Raw genomic sequence first — 21,664 nt, forward strand, 5'->3', positions numbered from 1 at the left:
CGCATCCCCAGCCCCTTTAACTTTTTTAAGACAGGGTCCCGCTAAGCTGCTGAGGCTGGCCTCGAACTCGCAGTCCTCCCAAGTCACAGGGATGACACGTGTGACCATGTGGTGGACATCTGTCCCCTACCAGCCTGTGCGCTCCACCGGGGAGAGATCTGGGTCTGTCTTGCTCACTGTCCTGCGCCGGAGCCTGGCCCAGTGCCTTGTGTGCCAGACGTGAAGGAAATGCTAAGCTGGATGGAGGCTCTGGAGGAAAAACCGCTAGGGACACAATATCCCGTGATAATCCAGAATCTCACCTCGTGACATGTGGGGACAGGCCACAATCCTTAGAGCCCTTCCCTCAGGGGACAAATCAGTCTCAGCCTGGAAGTACGGCCTAGGACTCTGGCACCAGGTTTACAGCCAGAGGACATGTTTCATCTGGTCAATAAATAATCCCTCGCACTGGCCCTGGTGGCTGAGCAGAAGGTCTTGAGGAGAGAGCAACACCGACGCGGAACACCGAGTTCCAGCCTCAAGGACACGCAGCTCTCCTGCAGGGCTCTGATGTCCACTGGAATAAGGAACGCGTTCCCTGGCCATCCTTTGTAAACAAGTCTGTGAGCAGAAGCAAACAAAGAAGCCCTGCGTGCACATCTGACGCTGGGAAGAGCACATCTGGGCAGCAGCAGACAGACGAGAGAGAGAGAGAGAGAGAGAGAAAGAGAGAGAAGCAGAAACAGCAAAACCATCCGCCCCAGAGAGGACAGGTGCCGCGTCCCGCCCCTCCGCTCTCCCCTGCTCCAGCCCCACAGTCATCCATGGGTTTATCTGTCCACATCTCCCCCAAGGACTTAAGTCCCATGAAGGCAAAGCAGAGTGGACATGCTCATCGTGTCCCCACTCCTCGTGGCTCAGGGCTCGGCACAGAGCTGCCTCCGTGAGCGCTGGCCGAGCTCCCGGGAGGAGTGGGGAGGTCGACCAGGCTGAGAACGGGCTCCTGCGCCCAGTACGGAGAGGAACGGAGCGGACACGGAGCAGACACGGAGCAGATGCAGAGGCTCTGGAGCGAGCCATTCCTGAAGCCCTCGCCAGCACCGGAACTTCCAGTCACGTGTGCCGGGGTGTTCCCTTGTTGGTTAGCCGGTCCACACAGAGACTGCTACACAAATGTCCACAGCATGTTACTCATGACAGCCCTAAGCTGCAGACACCCTGAATGCCCCCCAATAGGTAATGAATATAGCAATATATAATTAATTCATATATCAAATACAACTCAGCCAGTCCTTTTTATCATTCATCTTGAGACAGGGTCTCGGTAAGGTGCCCGGCTGCCCTTGAACTTGGGATTGCCCCCCACAGCCTCTCAAGTCACTGGGATTACGGGGCTGCACCCGCATTGGCGGTCTCTGAATTTTTAAAAAGTTAGATTAGATCCTCTTGAATTCAGAGTTCTGCGGAAGGTCCTGGCATCCCTCACTTCTTGGGTTCCCGTGGAGGAAGTGTCCTATAACCAGAAAGGCAGCAGGACAGGAATCCAAAGGCCCAGGTGCTGGACACTGGCCTGGCCAACGGTTAGGGCCGCAGAAACGGCAGAGGAAGTCAGGGAGTGGCGAGAAGACAATGTGTCACAGAGGGAGAAGACCACGGGAGACGGAAGGGCAAAGACCAAGACGCCCAAGGAGACGCGAGACAGGTGGCAGCCTGGGGCCCGAGGCAGCCATGTCTGCCCTCTGCTGGGCTCTTCCGCCTTCCCTTCCACCTCCCCGTAAGGACCCCGGGGCCCCACGCCCTCTGTTGTACCCACCAGTAGTGAAGATCTGATTTCCACTTGAGGGAGCCCCTCTTCCTTGTGCAGCCCTGACAGTGTCCCCAAACCACGAAGTCACCCCTCCTTTGTGTCAGCCTCGCCCCAAGAACTAAGAGTGTCTGGAGAGCAAGGACCTGCCCTGCTGGCTGCATCCTCTGGCCTTCCACAGCTGTCCCCAGCAGGCAGGGGTCAGAAGCTGAGCTGAGTGGTTAATTCGCTGTCCCCACGACCAAGCCTTCGAAGGCACTGTCCTCAGGCCCTCTGGGTGTGTTAGGACCGTGGTTCCAGCCTCTGGGCCTCCCTGGCTCTAGTCCTGTGGGGAAGCTGTGCTGCCGTTACACAGGACGGGGGCGAGGGGAGCCAGCCACCCCGGCTACCAGGCTAGACGGGATGCGCGCCAACAAGGCAGGACAGGCATAAAGGTGCACATCCACCACGGTGCCTCCCCAGACACCACGAGTACAGTCGGGCAGACTCGGGGGCTGGAGCCGCTGTCCCGGACACAGCGAGCCCAGAGGCGTTTGCAAAGGGCACGTGGGGTGTGTGTGTTGCACAATTTTCCAGTGGTCGGGGAACAAGGGGCTCAGCAACCAGGTCCAGATCCTCCCCGCCCTGCTTCCCTTCAGGCAGCCGGAAGGCTCAGAGCCTCCACTAATCGTCACAGAAGCCACCCGCTTTAACACGTCGGGGTGACACCCAGTCTGGGTTCCACCAGGACCTCTCTCATCCACTGCCAAGTTCATTTCCTCTGAGGGCAGCCCTGACCACAGGCTAGCCAGCCTCCGCGTGGTGTCCAGGATGGCTTTCTGGGTCTGCGCAGTCTCAGCCGTGTCAACAGAGGTTTGTCTGCAAGGCCAGCTGAGGGATCCGGGGCTGCCCCATCTTTTGCCCCTGGTCTCAAGTGCTGGACTCTGCTGAGTGTCTGCTTGTGCTCCAGGGACGACACTACCACGGTCCGCGTGCTCTTCTGAGCGTGGTGGGGGACGTCCCCAGCATGGTTCTTGTCTGTATTTTCAAAGTCCTCCTGCAAGAAAGGGGCGCCAGGTCTGGATCTCTGTCCTAATGGCGACTGCCTCCAGGGCTGCGCCCACAGGAAGGTCAGTCTCTGAAGGATTGGGGAGGAGGCAGCTCAGCGTCCACTCTTCCTCCCTCCCCACCTGCGTCCACGCTGGCTAAGGTGCATCGTTCAGACCTTACCCTGCAGTAGATTCTGGTCCTGCTAAGTTGCTGTGTGACCTACGTCTCCTGGGTGCCATCTCTGTGCCTCAGACTTCACACCCAGCTGGCCTTTCAACTGGGTGATTCCTGGCTTCCCTGAGCTGCAAATCCTCCAATCCTGTGCTAGAGATCAGAATTCCACTTGCTTTTCAAAACCAAAGGCCAAGAGCCAACGGACAATCCTTCATTGCCCCTCCTCCTCCCCAACGACGGGAGCCTTGGCTTCTAGGAGCGGGCGTGACCATCTCTCCCAGGCTGCAAAGAGGCACAAATGCCACCGCAGGACTGAGAGGACTCTGCAAACCCAAGTGCACGATGCAGGTGTTTACAGCGGTCTGGCCCGAGCCTCTCCCAGGCCCCACGCATGATCTGGTGAGACTGGTGTGCCAGCTTCCCGCCAGCCGCCCTGGGCTCCGTGTTCCTAGGAGGGTCCTCCCTCCACAGACAATGACCCTCCACAGCTGCAGTGACCCGTCCTTGCATGCCGGCCCGGTGCTAAGTGTAGTGTGTGATCACGTTTCTGGGATGCAGGCACACGGGGTCACTTGAACCTTAAAGTCTCAACACCACAGCACAAGGTCAAAACGATGGGATCAGCAGCTCTGCCTGAGGCCCACACGCAGCAGTGCTTTGGAGTCGGTGTGTGTGTGCGCGCGCATGCGTGTGTACGCTGTGTGTGTACACGTGTGTGTGTCTGCTGAGGTCTGTTTGGTCCCTGTGCTAGTCAGATTTCCACCACTGACAAAAACACCTGGCATAAACAGCTTGGAAGGAGGAAACGCTCACTTTGGCTCATGGTTGCAAAGGTTTCCATCCGCGGTCACCTGGCCGTCGCGGGGAGCCTGTGGTGTCAAGCCACATGGCTGCATGTGAAGCAGGGGAGGGAAGCGGAGGTGGGGAACCAGGGTTCCAGCGTCCCTCAAGGCCACGCCCCCATGACCTACCTTCTCCCACGAGGCCCCCCTCCTCCAGGCCACAAGGCCTCCCCAAAGGACCAGAGACTGGGAACCTCGGCTCTTAACACATGGCCTCCGGGGACGTTCCCGATCCAAGCCAGCCGTGTGAGTGTGCTGGAGCACGTGTTGGTGTGTGTGCACGTGAGTGTGTCCGAGTGCTTGTGTGGTTGTGCCCTAAGCCTGGAGGGGTGTCTGGTGTGCGCTGGGTTACGTGCATCTGGGCACGGGCAGTAAACGAGCCCCTGGGTGGGAAGCATGGGGTCTGGACCACGGCAGTGCTAACGAAGGCGAGCATGACGAATGCTTGGGGCTTCCAATTTTTCAACCTATATTTTTGTCAAAGGGTCACATTCAGTAAGGTGCCCCGTTCTTCACTGTCGACCCCGATCAATCTGTGCATGTGTACACGTGCACACCACCACCACCAGGTCCATCCAGGAGCTGAACACTCCAGTTCCCTAGCAGGCTCCCTCCAGCCTCAACGTCTCCATTGTTCTGACCTCCATCATCCTAAATTAGCATGTCAGGGCTTGAAGGCCACAAGAAGGGGACCACACGCTAAGTCGTCTCTGGTACCGGGCTGCTTCTGTTCAGCAAAATGCCTACGACCGACCCGTGTTGTTGTGTTTAACAGCACGTTTTTCCTCCTCATCTGCCGCGTCGTGTTGCATGGTGTGAACTTACTCCAGGTATCTGCCCACTCTCTGTTGATGGAACTTTGCTGAGCAAGACTTCTGAGGATGTAAGCCATGGCCACGCTGGGCATCTCCCCAGCAGAGGACTTGCTAGTCCCTGGGTCTGTACTCGGTTAGCTTGAGCAGTTGCTGTCAAATAGGTTTCCAGGGTCACGTGAAGTGGCGTCCTCTGGGTCACGTCAGTGATCACAATCGAGGGTTGCCCTTGCTCCGTCTCCACACCCTGGCTGTTGCAGGCTGGTTTTTCCAGAACAGACACTGTGACAGTTGGGTCGTGAGTGTTCGTTAGGGAATAAGGACACCTGTGAAGAGAGGGCGATGGAGCAGAATAGGGCAAAGGGAGAAGCTGCAGCCAACCCAGCAGGGGCTGGGGTGAGGGCAGCAGAGACCCACATCCAGCGGAAACCCAGAGCAGGTCTCCAAGCCCTGCCTCACTAGGTCACCTGGCGTGGACTCACCCAGAGGGGTGTGGCCTTTGGTGGCAGATGGTGAGGGAGCTCACCCCTGGAGCACCTACGGGTGGCAGCATCCCCATGCACCACACCCCGCTAGCCAGTTCACCCGGCAGAGCGATGGCCTCTTACTGTGATTTCAATCTGCATTTCCACAATGACGCACGATGCTTAGGAGACTTCCAGCCACTCGATGTGCTCTTTTCTGCAGTGGCTGATCCTGAGTTTGGGCCATTTCGTAAACTGGTACGTATGCCTCTTTCTTATTGGTTCTCATAAGATCTTTATATATCTGGATATGAGTTCTGGTTTACAGATATACGGCACACATCTGCTTTCAATCTACTTGAGGAAATTTCTGGCCGGGCACAGTGGCGCACGCCTGTACCCCAGCGCTTGGGAGGCTGAGGCAGTAGAACTGTGAATTCAAAGCCAGCCTCCGCAACTTAGCAAGACCCTGTCTCGAAATAAAAAATAAAAAGGGCTGGGGATGTGTGTCTGTGGTCAAGCACCCCTGGGTTCAATCCCTGGTACCAAACAAAAGAGGAAGAAGAAGAAAAGAAAAAAATTCTCTGTTTTGCCCAAGCTCATCAGGATATTCCCTTTTCTTTTTCTAGAATATTCCTGACTTGAATTCATATCTATAATCCACCTCATATTAATATATGTGCATGGTTTAAACAGGTTTTTTCCCCACAAATAAATATCCATTTGAGCTAATATCAGTTATTATAAAGACCATCTTTCTTATTGAACATGGTACCGGTTTATTCAAATGAGGGAACTGAATATATATGCGTTTGTCCCTAGGTTCCCGATTCTGCTCTGCTGGTCCGCTTGGCTGAGTATACTATTTGCACACTATCTTATTCCTGTGGATCATAAAACTCTTGGTAACTGGTACGGTTAGTCTTCCAGCTTTGTTATCTTTTGAGATCATGTGACCTCCTCTAGGTCCTTTGAACATCCATATAAATTTTATACTCAATGTACCACTTTCCATGTAAATACTTGCTGGGACATCACCTGGGTCTGTATTGAACGTAAAGATCAATTTGGGGAGATCGTAGTACAGTCCTCAATGTATTCAGGTCTTAATTTTCTGCAATGTTTTGTAGTTTTGATCACAGAGGCTCGGTACATCTTTAGATTTATTTTTAAGTCTTTCATGATTTGGGATATTACTGTCAGTGTCAAATTTTTTCCCTGCTGTGGATTGGACCCAGGGGTGCTCTACCACTGAGCTACATCCCTAGCCCTTTTTATTTTTTATATTAAGACAGGGTCCAGCTAAGTGGCTGAGGCTGACCTTGAACTTCTGATCCTTCTGCCCAAACCTCCAGGACTGTAGCTGTGCACTGTACACCCAGTGAACTTTTTCTAACTGTTGCTGGTACACAGAATCTCAACTGATCTTCCTATGTTGACTGTATCCGGTGATCTTGCTTCATTTACTCGTTAATTCTTTTTTTTTTGGGGGGGCGGATAAAACTCAGAGCCTTGATCACGAAAGGCAGATGCTCCACACTGAGCTACATCCCAGCCTCCTCATTAATTCTAGTAGCTTGCAGAAAATTTTGGATTTCTTCCATACACAACATTACTATCTGAGATGACAATAACGACAGTATGCTTCCTTTCCAATCTTCATTCGTCTTATTTTTATACCTCGCCTCACTGAACTGATCAGACTGTACAGTACAGAGCTGAACAGAAATGGACAGCTGCCCCCTCCTTGATCCTGTCCTTGGGAGAAAGACACTGGTACGTAACCGTGAGTGATGATGTGAGTCGTGTGCATGTGTGAGCACACGCGTGTGCACAGCAGGCACACTTTGTCACAGGAAGAAACTTCTGGAAGTCTGGATGATGAAGGGTGTTGAATCTAACAACTATTTTGCTCCATCTGTTGCTTCCAGCTCACAGCTGCAGCTGCAGCTCTGCAACACAAGGAAGAGGCTGTGTCCAGTCCAGATGAGCAGCAGCCGCAGGGCTGGGACACGCCCTCCAGATGCCAGGCAGCGGCCCTCCCGGGATGGCGCCTTGGCCCTCAACGTCTGCCCCGCTCCTTCTCGGACCTTCTGGGTCTCTGTTCGAGATGGAAGCCAGGCCCTCTACGGAGCCCTGAGCCAACACCCGGCTGGGCGTCACGGAGGACACACTTCCCAGGGGCGGCCCTGCAGGCTCTTGGCGGTTCCCACGCGTCACACCGCTGTGCAGCTCAGAGAGGGAAGAGACTGGCTGCGCGTCATCCACCCCGCAGGGTCCCCCGCCCCTCGCCAGGGACCAAAGGTCCTCGAAAAGAGCAGTGGGAAACACACCGAATGGTCCCCTCCCTGCGTCCCCTTCCCGGGCCAGTTTTCCGGTGGATGCTTGGCCTTCCCCGTGTGGTCTGGGACGGCTTCGAACATTTCCTTCCAGAACCGCAGGAAGCCAAGAACAGGAGCTGCTCCAGGCCATTTGTGTGCCTGGGTCTCCTTTCAAAGGATTTCTGGGTGGATGGAGACGTGGCTTGCGGACAGCCAGAGGAGAGGCCCGTCGCTGTCTCACATTCTGGCGTGGTCCAAAGCTCACACCCCCCAATCCCCAGAGCAGACGCCTCGGTCCCCTGGGATAAAGCTCAAGAGAGCCATGACAGTTGCTTCCGCTGCCTCTGTTCAACCTCCCTCTCCACGTCCCACAGCAAGTCTCTGATCCCGCCGGACTACCTGGAACTACACAAGTTCCACCAGTGACAAGTGACAGGCATTGAGGGAAAAAGACTTCAACCCCAAAGAGGGTATTCACTGATTCACTGATACATAAAAAGTCTTGGGGGAAATGACTGCAGGTTCAGGTGCTCAAAATCTGTCATCGAGAATGTGACTTTAGCAGGTCCAGAGGCACATACCTGTAATCTAGCAGCATGGGAGGCTGAGGCAGGAGGATCAGAAGTTGGAGGCCAGCCTCAGCCACTCAGCAAGGCCCTAAGCAACTCAGCGAGATTCTGTCTGTGAATAAAATATAAAAAGGGCTGGGGAGGTGACTTTCTCCATCTTGGCCCTGCTTCCTCTCGTATGGACTACATTCTCAGGCAGGCGCTTCCCTTGGGTTAGCAAAGAGGTCTGGGATCACGCCTCCCACCCGGAGTCGGTGAGTCCAACAGAAAGGCAACGACCCTTTCGATTGACGACATAAAAGTCTTAAGACCAAGGCTCTCAGGGGCCCAGCTCCATTCACACACCCACAAGGACCATCAGCCCTCTGTCAATACGTGGCCCACCACTGTGGGAAGGACAGCTCCTGAGAGGGAAAGTGGGTGCTGCCACGGAATCCAGGGTGAGGCAGGCAAGATCACCAGATGCTACTTCTTCCAGCGGCCTCTGCCCACCTCCGTGCCTCTTTTCCTTTCTGGAATGTTCTCTCTCCCAGGAGTTAAGCTCCACTTCCTTCCACTGGAAGCCTTCCCTGATCTTCCAGCTCAGAGCCTCCTCTGAACGCACCCTGTGCCAATGGTCTATATTTCCGATGTTATCTTAAAATGAAAATAATCTGATTACTTCCTCCCAATCTTATCAAAATAATATCATCCCCCAAACCAACCAGAAAACACGACGCCTGCTCCAAGAGCGAGGCAGGCGCCCGGCACTGCGGGGTGAGAGCGGTGGGAAGGAGGGCGGGAGAGGGCTGGGAAGCCGAAGAGCTCCGAGGTGCTGGGGGGAGACAGAGGAGCGGGCAGGACCTCACAACGTGCGCTGGCTTTTCTGCCCTCGGAGGATCTAGAGCAGGACAGCAGCATGCTGGGCGGGCCCTGGGAAAGCTCTCTGGGTCACAGAGGGGAGAACAGAGGGGCCAGGTTAGACTCAGGGAGGCTCTGGGGTCAGCAAGGCTAGAGACGATGCTGGCGTGGCCCAGGGCGGCGTGGAGAGGGAGACAAGTGGGTGCGCTTGGGTGGGAATGGCAGAGCCGGGGCCCTGGTGTGAGGCTCAGGGGGGGCACGGGGCTGTGAGGGGAGGGTATGCACCGCCACGGCAAAGACAGAGCAGGGGACACTCTTCAGGTTGCATCTGAAATGGCCTTAGACGCGCACCGCACACGCCCACAGCACCTCTGACCGGTCCTCCTCCCTCTCCCGTCGGTACTGCGCATCCACAGTGCTGCTGGCTGAGCTGCGGGCCCGTCCACGGCTGCGGGCCCAGCGGGCTCGGCCAGACTCCCGGTGGGCAAGTGTTTCTGCACCGGCCCCCAGGACGAGGACAGCTGCGGGACTTCACCTGTCCCCGTACCTTGATTCCCACTGCTCCCCAGTGTGGGGACGCCTTCACAAGGAGCCTGCACCGGCCACTAGATGGCGGTGTTGCACAGTAGCCCCTGGGCTCCAGCCCACCGAGACGCCCCAGGGCAGAGGGCATCCCAGCCCCACCTGCACCCAGGCCACCTGCTCGCCTTCCTCAGACCCCGTGGCGGGCGGACCCTACGTTTCCACTGCCCAGAGTAATCCATCCCAAATCCATGACTTCAGTTATTTAGAAGGCGGCAAAGTTTAAAAAAAAAGGATTTAAATTTAATTTAGATTTTAAATATAAAGGAAAATGCGGTACAGGCAGTACACAGACAAATCGCTGTCTTCTCTGCAAATTTCAGGCTTTCGGCTCTGGACCTAGATGAGAAAGTCTGATGGGTTCACCAAATCTTAGAATGACTGAATTTTAAAACTTGAATATTTAAAACGTCCACTCCACAAATGGATTCTTGGAACCACAGTATAAAGATACTGTGGTTTCTTTTCGAAACTACTTAAGACAACCATACAACTCAGGATCCTAGAGAGCTTGGGATGGTAGCCTCTCGGAAGATGCAGCTCGCGGGAGCCTCGACCCCCACGTCTCCCCCGCAGCCCCCCACACGAGCTGCCCGGCAGGGTCAGCCCAGCCTCCTGCTCTACGGCGGCCAGGTGGGTGACTGGTGAGCACACGTCCTCCCTCGCACATAACACGCGCTTCCTTCGTATCTGGCGTCCCCGAGTGTCCGCCAAGTCACTGCCCACTTGGAGCCTCCATTCTGCTCTTCTTTCAGATCGGATCTGGGATTGCAGAAATCCAGGGAGACCTTCCTGCCTTGCTTCCTTCCTGATCTCAGGGTTCAGATGTCCATCTGGAGACAAAACACACCAGTTCCCAGCTCTGAGCCTGTACAAGTCTTAACAGACTCAGCTCAGATGTCACCTCCTCTCGGAAGTCTTCAGGGTCACTCCTCCCGCAGAGCGGAGCATCTTCCGCATCGTACCCCTCATGTGCCTGCCAGCCATGTGCTCCCAGCTGTGAGGGCTACGACCACTGTGGAATGACTGCCCCGCACACACCATGTCGTCTGAATGTCTTCAAGTCGGTGACCTGGGGTTTGCCGACTCCAAGGCCCAGAGAGGCCAGTTCAAGAGGCTGGGTACTGCCGTGGGCCAGAGGACGTCCCAGAGTGACTATTCAGACAGGGGGGCCTCGGGGAAGGAAGGTCCAATGTTAACAAGTTTGATTTTCAAACCCAGATTTTTAAAGTACCAGCCACCAAGTATGAAAGTCTGGTAATTATTTTTACACAAAACCTCTCCTTTTGCGTCAAATAATGCACAGTACTTGGGGAACCCGGGCTTCAGGCCCTTGCTACTCTGGGTGATTTGGTTCTTGCAGTCACAGATGAGCTGCGTGGCTCCTAGCAGACAGGATGGCTGTCCTGTTCATTCATCTGCCTGCAGAGCATCTAGAACCTTACCTTACTGCAGACCTGAGGCAGAAGTCCACGTGTCACTTTGGAATATGACGCCTAAATTCTTTGATACTTGTTCCATCAAAAGGTCAGGTATAGCCCAGTTCGGAGGCGCACACCTGTAATCCCAGAGGTTCAGGAGGCTGAGACAGGAGGATTCCAAGATTGAGGCCAGCCTCAGCAACTTAGTGAGACCCTGTCTCAAAATAAAAAATAAAAAGGGCTAGGGGTGAGGCTCAGGGGTTCCATGCCTGTGGGTTCTACTGCTAGTGTCCCAAAAAAGGGAAAGAGGCGGGTGTCAAGGAGCTCTCCCTCCCCTGGAGCCCAGATCCTGTGATGGCTTGACCCACTGAGAGGACACAAGTGTCATCACACCAGTTCTTGCTCTTGGGATTCAACACCCTGCCCTGAGAAAATCCTAGCAGCCCAAGAAGAGGCGAGTTGCTGAAGTAAGGCCCTCTCCACCCTCACCCTGCAGAGCTCCCCACACCCACGGATGACCGGCAGTCATTCGCCATGTGTGGGCCATCTTGGAAAAGGACTGTCCAGGACCCTGCCAAGCTGGCCCAGCTGACACCACAAGGAGCAGGAGCAGACAGCCCTCTGCCCAAGCGCTGCCTGGCGCGCGTACTCCCGAGCAAACACGTAAGGGACCTTCTCGAAGCTCCGAAGTGACCTTTGTTATACAAAGGGGTATCTGGACACCGCCCTTTCTTGCTGACTCTGGAATCGTGGGTCCTTTCCCTCTATGGAACCTAAGTCTTCTCATTTAAGAAGTGTCCCCGGGGGAGCGTGAACGTGGAGGGAGCCGTGGAGGGAGCCGTGGCGCGGCAGCGGGCGGGCCAGGCAGTCCAGCCCCGCGCAGGTACGCACGGGATGCATTCCCAGATCAAGTCCTGCACACGCCATGCTGGGCAGACAAGTTCAAAGCTGCCCAGACTAACGACTGGAGCAGCCTCGCCATCCGTCACTGGAGAGAGGCCTGAGGAAACGGTTTATTTACAGACTTTTAAATGAGTGGATTAGAGTCCTGCACAGCCATGTGCAGACAGCTTCCCCAGAGAGAGGCTGAGGCAAAAAGGAAAAAAGAAGACCAAGTCACAGAGCCACTCCCGCGGTACAGCTCCATTCACACAAAGCCTGAGAGCAAAGGAAAGCAAGCACGTTCATGAACAGGGACGCACGTGAAGGCAGGCGGGCAGGGGCGCTGCACGCGGGGAGTCACTCGGAGAGCCAGGGAGAGCATGGAGGAAGGACCAACACGGGAAAGCTGAGCCAGGGAGGCCGGGCTCCTGCCACCTGAGATGACCGAGGAGCGGGTCAGAGTCGGAGCTACGGAATCGCAGGTGTTTGGTAGGTTTTTTTTTTCTTACTTTTCTAAGTGTTAAAGATATTTCTTAATTAAAACGAATAGATTTCCCGGAGTTCAGGTCAACGGTGAGCAAAGCCTGTCCGGGGCCCCAGAGGTCACCAACCGGCTCCACGCCATGGCTGCCAGTCCCAGAGGTGCAAGACCAACACAGATCCTTGGTGTGGCCACCGCGTGTGTGAGAGGGATCCCTGGCCCCATCCCCACATGACCCTGGGGCCGGTCGCCCCCTCAGCAGCCCACGGGGGCCGGTATGCACGTGCTCCTCCAGCTTCTTCCAGGCCCGATGGTCTCCTTGTCACTGTGCCTCTGCACACGCACCCACCTTCCGGCCTCTCTCCCGGCAGCCCCTGCCCCTCCACCCCCAGGCTCGGGTCCCCACCAGTGCCTGGGTCCCTCCTGAGCCCAGACTGAACAAGCTCTGGCTGGCCAGGAGGGCTGGGAGCCAGGCCCAGGAAAGGCCAGAGAAGTTGACGGGCCCTGAAGTGCCACGCACACCAGACCCCGCACCACGGCCGCTGTGGACACAGGGCAATGGACGGGTCACGCGCACTGGGCCAGGACGCTGCACTCGTCTGAGCATGAGCCTCGCACAAATCACCTCACCCGAAACCACCTCGAAGACAGCGCAGGTCGACTCAGCGCCGACCCCGTGCAGTGCCCTGTGAGACGCGCACGGCCAGGAGCTGGCTCCGTTACAGGAATCCCACCAGGTTGCTCCTCAGTTATCCCACTTTACAGATGAGCAAGTGAGGCCCAGAGAGGTTAGGCAACTGCCCCAAGTCACACAGCCAGGGAGTGGCAGAACAGGACTTAACCCCAGATTCCTGGCGGGAAGTCCAGGCCCTCGAGCGCAGGCCACAGCAGCCCAGGCTGGGCTCACCACGCAGCCGGGCGACTCTGGATGAAGAGATGTGCTCAGGGCCCTGCTCCTCAGGCTCCGACCTGCACCCAGAGCCCAGCCTCCCAGAAGGTCAGAGGAAGAGTAGCAGCAAGGGAGGCGGGTCCTGAGCCAAGAGCACCGTCCCTTCCAGGAAGCCGGAGCCCAGCCCTCCCTGGGCGACACACCCTCTCGCACACCCCAGCACCTCGCCAGCAACAGAGCGGGACCAGGTGGGCTTCCCGTACTGAAAATGAGACTGCGCACAGTCCCCAGGAGGGGACTGGAAAACGCTGCCGGGGCTTGGCTGAGGGGGCCCCAAGGGCAGGAGAGAAGGAATTGCAGAGAAGTGGACTTGCTCAGCTGGCCCTGCCCTGCCCTGCAAGGTCAGCTGTCAGGCCATCAGCTCTAGGCCTGGTGGCACCAGCGGGGTCCACGGTGAGGGCAGGTTCCCTTCCTGCAGGGCTGGGCTCCCAGGCTGGCCTGCGGCTCCTCACCAGTGCTGTCCCCACCAGGGGCCCGCCACCCACCCCTCGGTGGCCTCCCATGGAGTCACTTCCACGAAATCACCTGCCACCACCTGATTCCGATGACACTCTCGACAGGAAGGACCGCGGGTTCCATCCACTTACAAGGCCAGGAACTGCAACTCAGCCAAGCGCAATCTCAGGCCGCCACGTCCCATCCAGTTAATGAGTCGTCACAAGTGAGCACACCAGTGAACATGGTCCCCAAAGTCCCATCGCCACCTCCCCATAGATTTAGCTCTATGTCAATGGAACGATGCAGCCTGTATCCTTCCCTTCCCAGCCGCTGGCTTCTCTTGCTCAACACTCTGGGCAGTTCATCTGTGCATCTGGCTGGGGTATGCTCTTCTTCACTGCTACGTAATACTCCAGGTAGGGGTCTGCCAGTCACCCTCTCACCTGCTGATGCTCGGAGCCTGCTGGAGACAAGCGAAAGCCACGGAGGCAGGTGCTCGCTTGCTCCCCATGTTTGAGAAGGAAGCAGAGAAAGTAGAGAAAGACTGCCGCCTGGATAAACCCTGTCAGTTCACGTGCTTTCAGTGGACTTGAAAGACGCCTGGTCTGAGAGGTCACACAGGTGAGCGACACTGTTGTCCCTCCCTGGCTTGCTGCAGGGCTTGCTGATGGCTCTGGCACCTGGTCCTTTTTGGTTGAATCCATGGACTCTCGACTTGGGCCTGCACGGTGCCTGACGCTCACCCTCACCTGGCATTGGCCGTCACCTCCCGAACACGCCCCCTTCTGAGGAGCTGGGTACGCCGGTGGCCTAGCGATACCCACACCTTCAATCACCTGCTTCCTGATCCTAGAAACACGCCTAAGCTCGAGGCTCGGGAGGCAGCCTGGAGACGCGCTCTGTCTGCACCACTTGGTCACCCCTGAATACACTTGCAACGCTACCGTTCCCAGGACGGCGCACCGTGTGGCGGGCTAATCGGGCTTGGTCCAGTGTCAGAGCTGGAGCTGACTCCAAGGCCGCGCTGGCCCACCGGGAACATGGGATGCCTCGCCCGACGTGCCCTCCTAGGGGACGTCTCAGCTCAGGCCGCCTTGCATCTGTCCCTCATCACAGGCCCCATTCAGTGCCGCTGTAACACAGGTGAAGGTTCCATCTCCCGCCAACTGGAGCGAGGTGCCCTCCTTGAGCTGCAGATTCTGGGTGAGTGTGTTCTACGCATCCCTGGAGCTGAGTAAAACAGTTTTTTTTGTTTGTTTGTTTTTGGTACCGGGCATTGAACCCAGGGGCACTCTACTAAGCCCCATCCCCAGCCCTCTTTATTTTCTATTTTGAGACAGGGTCTCACTAAGTTGCAGAGGCTGGCCTCCTACTTACAATCCTCCTGCCTCAGCCTCCTGAGCTGCTGGGATTACAGGTGTGTGCCAGCACACCCGGTTCATTCATTTATTTTTGAGACAGGGTCTCACTAAGTTGCTGAGGGGGTCGTGAATGTGCAATCCTCTGGCCATTGCCTCCAAGGTCACTAGGATTACAGGAATGCACCAGTGCACCCAGACCAACACTGGCTCTTGATAAAACCTCTATCCCCATGGTACTGTCCCTTTCCTTACTGGAACGGCTTTTTAAGTATCTCTGAGTCAAAATGACTCCTGAGTTCCCCCACTGCCTCAGATCCTGCTCTTAGCTTTACAAAAATTAACTGAGAGTTTTAAATGGTGATCACTGTTACCTGAATGTTTGTGTCCTGCCAAAATTCGTATATCGAGATCCTCTCTCCCCCAAGGTGATGGTATCAAGAGGTGAGGCTCTGGTCCGTGATCAGGTGGGTCATGAGGGTGGAAACCTGATGTCTGGGTCAGTGCCCTGATAACAGAGGCCCCAGAAAGCTCCTTACAATCCTGCGCCACACGAGGACTCGGTGGGAAGGCACCATCGATGAGCCAGAAGGCAGACTCACCGCACACTCACCCACACGAGAATCTCCCGGCACTCCGATCGTGGACTCTGCAGCCAGCAGCACTGTGAGCAACGGATTTCTGCTCTTTATTAGCCACCCAGACTGTGGCATTTTGTTACAGCAGCACAGACAGGCAAGGGCAGCAACAGAGGTTCACGGTTTAAAATTCAAAAATCTCCAAAGGAAAACCAAGAATTCAGGCTTCCCTTCTTACCTGTCTGTGCCCGGGCCTCCAGCCCTTTCTCGTGGTCTGCTCCCACGTCCCCAGTCCCTCTGTATCTTCCAGAAACATTCTGTCATCAATAGGATTACTTTGGCATCTATATTTCACACAAGTGATATTGTATACACACTCCTCGTCTTGCTGTTGTTTTTACAGGAAAAAAAAAAAAAAAAAAGAAAACCGGATCGAGCAAAGCAGTTCCAAACCATAGCTACTTCTTAAAATTTTTATTTTGAAATAGTTTAAGAACCACAAGAAGTTACAAAAATAGCACAAAGAGTTCCCAAGTACCTTTCACCCCGCTTCTCCCCGCGGCCCAGTGATGACATCTTACGTAACCACGGCACATTGTCAACGCCGGGGAACTGACACAGGCACAATGTCGTGAACTGAAAAGCAGATGCTATTTGGACTCCACCAGGTTTTACATGCAGAGGTTGCTGGGGCCGGTTCTGTGTTAGGGTGCAGGGCTCTATAAACTGTTGTCACGGCGACAGGCTACGTGACCCTTGGGATCGGGCCCGTTCCAGCTGCCACAAAGAAACTCCCTCATGTCAACTCTCTGCTCTCAGCTTCTCCGGGCCCTGCTCCCTAGCAACCACCCATCATAGAGACACGGTTCTGCATCACCCTGATCATCGTGTCACTTTGACGAGGTTATGTAAATGGAATCACACGGTAGATAACCTTTCGATGCTGGCATTTTTTTTTCTCAGCATAATTCCCTTGAGATCAGTTCAGCTCAGTTCACGACGTGTTTATCAATAGCCCACTGCTTTCTTTGCTTTGCTTTTCCTTTTTCCTTCTTTTTTTGATACTGGGGATTGAAACCAGAGGCACTTAACCACAGAGCCACATCCCCAGCCCTTTTTATATTTTATTTGGAGACAGGGTTCCACTGAGTTGCTTAGGGCCTCGCTAAGCTGCTGAGGCTGGATCTGCACTCGTGAGCCTCCTGCCTCAGCCTCCTGAGTTACTGAGACCATTGCTTCTCATTACTGTGCAGAATTCCACTCTATGGATCATCACCTTTTGTTTAGTCACTTACCTATGCAGGGACATGTGGGTATTTCCAGTTTGAGGCCATTACAAATAAAGCTATTGTGAAGGTCTACAGGCAGGTTTTTATGCAAGCCAGCCTTCATTTTTCAGAGACAAATACCCAAAAGTACAATCGTGACGTTACATGATGAGTGCAGTTTAACCTGATAAGCAACTGCTAAACCACTTTCCAGAAAAACTGTGGCTATGAGCAATGTCTGAAGGTTCTGGTTGCTCTGGGTCCTTGTCACCACTTGGCACTTATATTAGGCTGCATCACAATGAAAAATATCTGAGCTAATCAACTTTGAAAGAGGAAAGGTTTATTTTGGCTCACTTGTTTTTGGGGGGGCGGGTACCAGGGATTGAACTCAGGGGCACTCAGCCACACCCCAGCCCTATTTTGTGTTTTATTTAGAGACAGGGTCTCACTGAGTTGCTTCACACCTCACTTTTGCTGAGGCTGGCCTTCAACTCACGATCCTCCTGCCTCAGCCTCCCGAGCCCCTGGAATCACAGGCCTGTGCCATTGTGCCAGGTGTGGCTCACATTTTAGAGGTGTCAGTCGGTGGCTGGTTGGAGTGCTGCTTTGGGGCGTTGTGGCTGGGCAACACGGCATGGTGGGAGCAGGTGCAGAAAAAGCTGCTCAACTCATGGTGGCCAGAGAGGAAGGGGGGGCTGGAACCCCAAAAGGCGCTTCAAGCTCATGCCTTCAGTGCCCTCATTCCTCCCACTAGACCCACCTCAAGGTTCCAGCAGGAGACCAGCCTTCAACACCTGGGCCTTTTGGGAGACAGATAAAATCTAAACCACGGCAGCATGAATATCTTCACATTTGCGATTTTATTCGGTTCGCAGTGAATGTCGTCCCTGACGTGGCTAAGGATCTGGACATCTTTTCTCCTAATCGTCTGCATCCATCTAACCCTGCCTCCCTGGAGAGTGGCCTCGCGCTGCAGGCCGGGCTCAAACTCGCGATCCTGCAGCCTGCGCTTGGGTGGCTGGGACTGCAGGCGTCCCCTCTTCGGGGAAGTGTCTCCGAGGCTCCTGCCCACTTTCTCCTGGACAGTCTGTGTCTGACTCTGGGTCTGGAGGGCTCTGACAGTCTCCACAGCCTGTGTTGGATACGTGATCTGCAAACGCTTTCTCCCAGACGCCGCTGGGCTCTGCATCCTCTTAGCAGAGACTCGGCAGAGCTGGGGTTGTCCATTTCCATGGTGCCCGACGGATCCACCGTTCTCTGGTGATCGGCACACCTGGACACCCTGCTTTCTTTCAATACGTCTCAGGGAAGGTTCCAGGTCAGCAGGAAAAGCGCCTCCTCCTCGTGCCACCGCTCATTCACCCAGCTCCGGGCGGGCACGCGCCTATCCAGAGCTGCGCTGCTCCACACAATGCTGCGATGGGTCAGGTCGAGCCTCAGGCTGCAGCTCACAGTTTCCATCCTTGCAAGTTCGAGAAGTGAAGAACGGTCTCTCCGTGTGGAATCAGTCTGATTTTCTGAAAGGGCTTCCTGTGAACGTCCAGTGCCTGTTCCGTGCATGTTTGCCCTGGCCCTTCTGAGGCGGGAGGCCATGAGGTCCCCCTCCTGGAGCTGGACCATTCTGGTCCAGGAGAGACTGGCATCTGAACCAGTGGACTCAGTGAAGAAGAGGCCCTCACCCGACGGGAGCGGGCACCATGCCACCCGCTGGAGGCCTGGGGAGACGCCACCACCGTCCCCGGCCTGGGACATCAGCCCCACCGCCCGCCTATGCCTTCGCCACCCTCCTGAGAACGACCCTGCTGGCTTGCTGGTGCCAGCAGGATGACAGGTGTAGGAGCAGAGCTGCCACAGACACGCTGTGGACCCACCATGGGCGCAGGGCCACCAAGCAGAGCCTCCCGACCTGCCACCTGGCAACCTGCAAGGGGCGTCCTCACATGGAGCTCCGGGCTCGGGCAATGTGTTCCGTGGCGCCGTCTCGGCACCGCTGCCTGACACAGCTGTGGAGACTGGTGTGCAGACAGCAGTGTCGCCGCCCGTGCCCTGCCCGCTCCACCTGGACCCCTTCCTAAGGCGACTCTTCCCCTTCATGAATAAGTTTTGGGGGCGGGCAGGCTCCCTGTCACATGGAGTCAAAAAAGAGCACGGAACTCTCTCCCTCCTTCCTTCCCTGACCCTGGCTGAGGTCGTGTGGCAGAGGCAAAGCTGCAAGGACGGTGAGCGGCTACACCCAGCCGTGCCGGGAGCCGGGCTTCGCTCTGCTTCCCCAGCCTTCCTGGACACTCTGCGACCCGCATCATCCTCTTCCAGGAGACACTTCTCCATCTAAAGATGCCTGGTTCCGTCTCCCTGCCTGCAGCCATGAAGCCACCAACACGGCCAGCCCACCTCCACGTCCACAGGCGCCACGTGGAGCAACAGCACCTGCTTCGTGGGACAAGGCATGAGCACCGCTGCCGGGAGCTCAGGGGAACAAACCCAGGCTTCTGGAAGCTGCGTGTGCTTGTCTCCTGGAAAGTTTCCTCAGAAACCCGGCGGCTGTGAGCCACGGTGGAGGGTGCCAGCAGTGGCGGTGACGAGGAGGATGAAGACAGCGAGACTCTTCCTGCCAGACCCAGTCCACATTCTTTCCTGGTGTCCCTGGGAGGGCAGGAGCCTGACAGTTTTTACCGCATTTAGCCTCGTAACCACACGGAGGGAAACACTAAGCCAGGACAGAGCTACGATGTGGCCTGTCCGAGGTCGCGTGCCCTGTGAGCAGGGTGCTGAGCTGATCCCGGGGTCGGGCTCCAGGGCCCGCGAAGCAGGATGAGGTGCCGAGAACAGCAGGCGCCATGCAGCGTCTCCTACACGAGGTCCCAGGTGGCTGGCTCCTCACGGTGGCCCTCCCCGTGCCCACCGGCAGCCTTGCTGAGGCCCTGGCTTCAGCCCCTGGTGGACCTGAGCCCGCGGCATTCGAGCAGCCAAGCGGGCTGGTCCCCGGCAGGAGCGCGTGGCGCAGCCACGGCTACCTCAGCATCCCGTGGCCGCCGCAGGTGACGGGCCGCCTTCCTGGGCCCCTCGTGCCCAGGGTGGGGCTGCAGCCACGTCACCTCACCCCTCAGGGAAGACACCCACTGCCCCTCAGCCCCAGGCCTGGCTGTGCCCCAGCGGCCGTCCAGACGCAGGCGCTGCCCAGATGTGCCCACTGGGGCTGAGAGCCAAGGTCCCTGTCCAGCACCGCACAGCCACTCAGTGTTGAAGCCGAGGTCCCAACCCACACCTGCTAACTGAAGGCGCATGTGGCATCTGTCACGCAGACCTGGCTGACAGTGGCTCGTTTCTGTCCCCTGAATAAAAAGAATTTTTAAAACTTGCTGACATTTATGGAGTGTGAGCTGCTAAGAGCCAGACCCCGTGCGAGTGACGTCACTTAACTTCTTCAACTGTCCTCGAAGGGCCCGGCCACGTTCACCCTGGTTCACAGAGAAGACCAAGGCACAGGGTGGCAAGGTGATACGGAGGCCATGTGTCCTTCCTCCTGGTCTCTGGCGTCCTCACCCTTCCTCTGGGAAGGCTCCTTGTTTCTCCTCGGAGACCCTCAGCCCCTGCTGCTGGCAGCGAGGTCCAGTTGGTCCACGCACGTGCCCTGCCGAGCGTGTGACACGGCCCAGGCTTGGCCAACCGGACGCGCTCTCCTGGATGGACTCCTGACTGCTGTGACAGCTCCACGCGCCACCACAGAGGACGCTCCACCAGGGAGGCCATCGGCTGCGCTTGTCGCCAGGGTGCGACCGAGCCTGTGCGCTTTGGGATTCCAACTCCGCAAGAGCCTCCTCTTCGCCCGACAAGGCACCAGAAGCAACGCGACCAGTCTGGCTCGGCGCTCGGCACCCGGCCTGCCCCGAGCCCAGCGGCAGCCCAGTCTCCCCAGGCCGGCTAACGCGGTTGGAAAGGCCTTCCAAGTCCCCAGCGCCAGCCCGAACCACCCGGCCCCACGTGATCAGGAGCGAGGGGAGGCGGCGAGCTGGTGTTATCCCATCAGGACCACAGCCTGCGCCACACACGCAGGAGAGGCACTGGTCCTCCCAGTACAGAGGAAAACAGAGAGGGCAAGGGTCTTGGCCAAGGCCACACAGCACCTCAGAGGGAGACAAGCTGGCACAGGCTGCCCCGCCCACATCCCCCGCTTCTCTGCAGCACCTTGCTTTGTCTCTTTAAAGCACTTCTGAAGCGCCCAGGCAACTCCGGGATCCGGGAGCACGTTTTAATCTCCGGCAGCCACGCCCCCTCCATCTGCTGGGCTTGGGCCCTTCTCACCCCTCACGCCCCCACTGTACCGCGCCAGTTGGTGTGGGCTCTGCAAATGCAACCTCATTTAAATGTCAGCTGCAGCAACACAGAGCTCGGAAAGGCAAACAGGTGACAGAAATAGACGTGACAATCACAGTATCCCAGACTCTCGGCAGGCACTTCCAGCCCCTCTTAACCCTTCCTGGGGCGGGCAGCTTTTGGAGAATCAAGATAACTCCAGACCACCCCGAAGGAATTTGTGGCGCATAACATGTTTTTGACATGACATTTTAGTGGGGTCATGGCCCATTCCACCTGGACAGCTTGTGTTGTTACTCCATCTCAACAGACTGGGTTCCAAGATTTTGACTGTCATAAGCCATCTGAAAAACCAGGCCTGGGGTGCATGCCTGTCATCCCAGTGACTCAAGAGGCTGAGGCAGGAGGATGGCAAGTTGGAGGCCAGCTTCAGCAACTTAGCAAGTCCCTGCCTCAAAATGAAAAGTAAAAAAGGGCTGGGGATTCTGCTCAGTGGGTGAGCGCCCTGGGTTCAATCCCCGGTACTGAGAAAAAAAAAAACCCACCCTAGGCC

The 21,664-nt window shown here is 56.4% G+C and overlaps 1 long non-coding RNA gene across 1 annotated transcript in view; it reads right to left on the bottom strand.

Moving 5' to 3' along the window:
- The window catches only part of LOC306650532, a 67,106-nt gene that overhangs the window by 18,749 nt on the left and 26,693 nt on the right, over positions 1 to 21,664 (bottom strand). The window lies entirely within an intron of this gene.

Source organism: Sciurus vulgaris (genome assembly GCF_902686455.1).
Source record: "Sciurus vulgaris genome assembly, chromosome: 19".
Taxonomy (NCBI): Eukaryota; Metazoa; Chordata; class Mammalia; order Rodentia; family Sciuridae; genus Sciurus; species Sciurus vulgaris.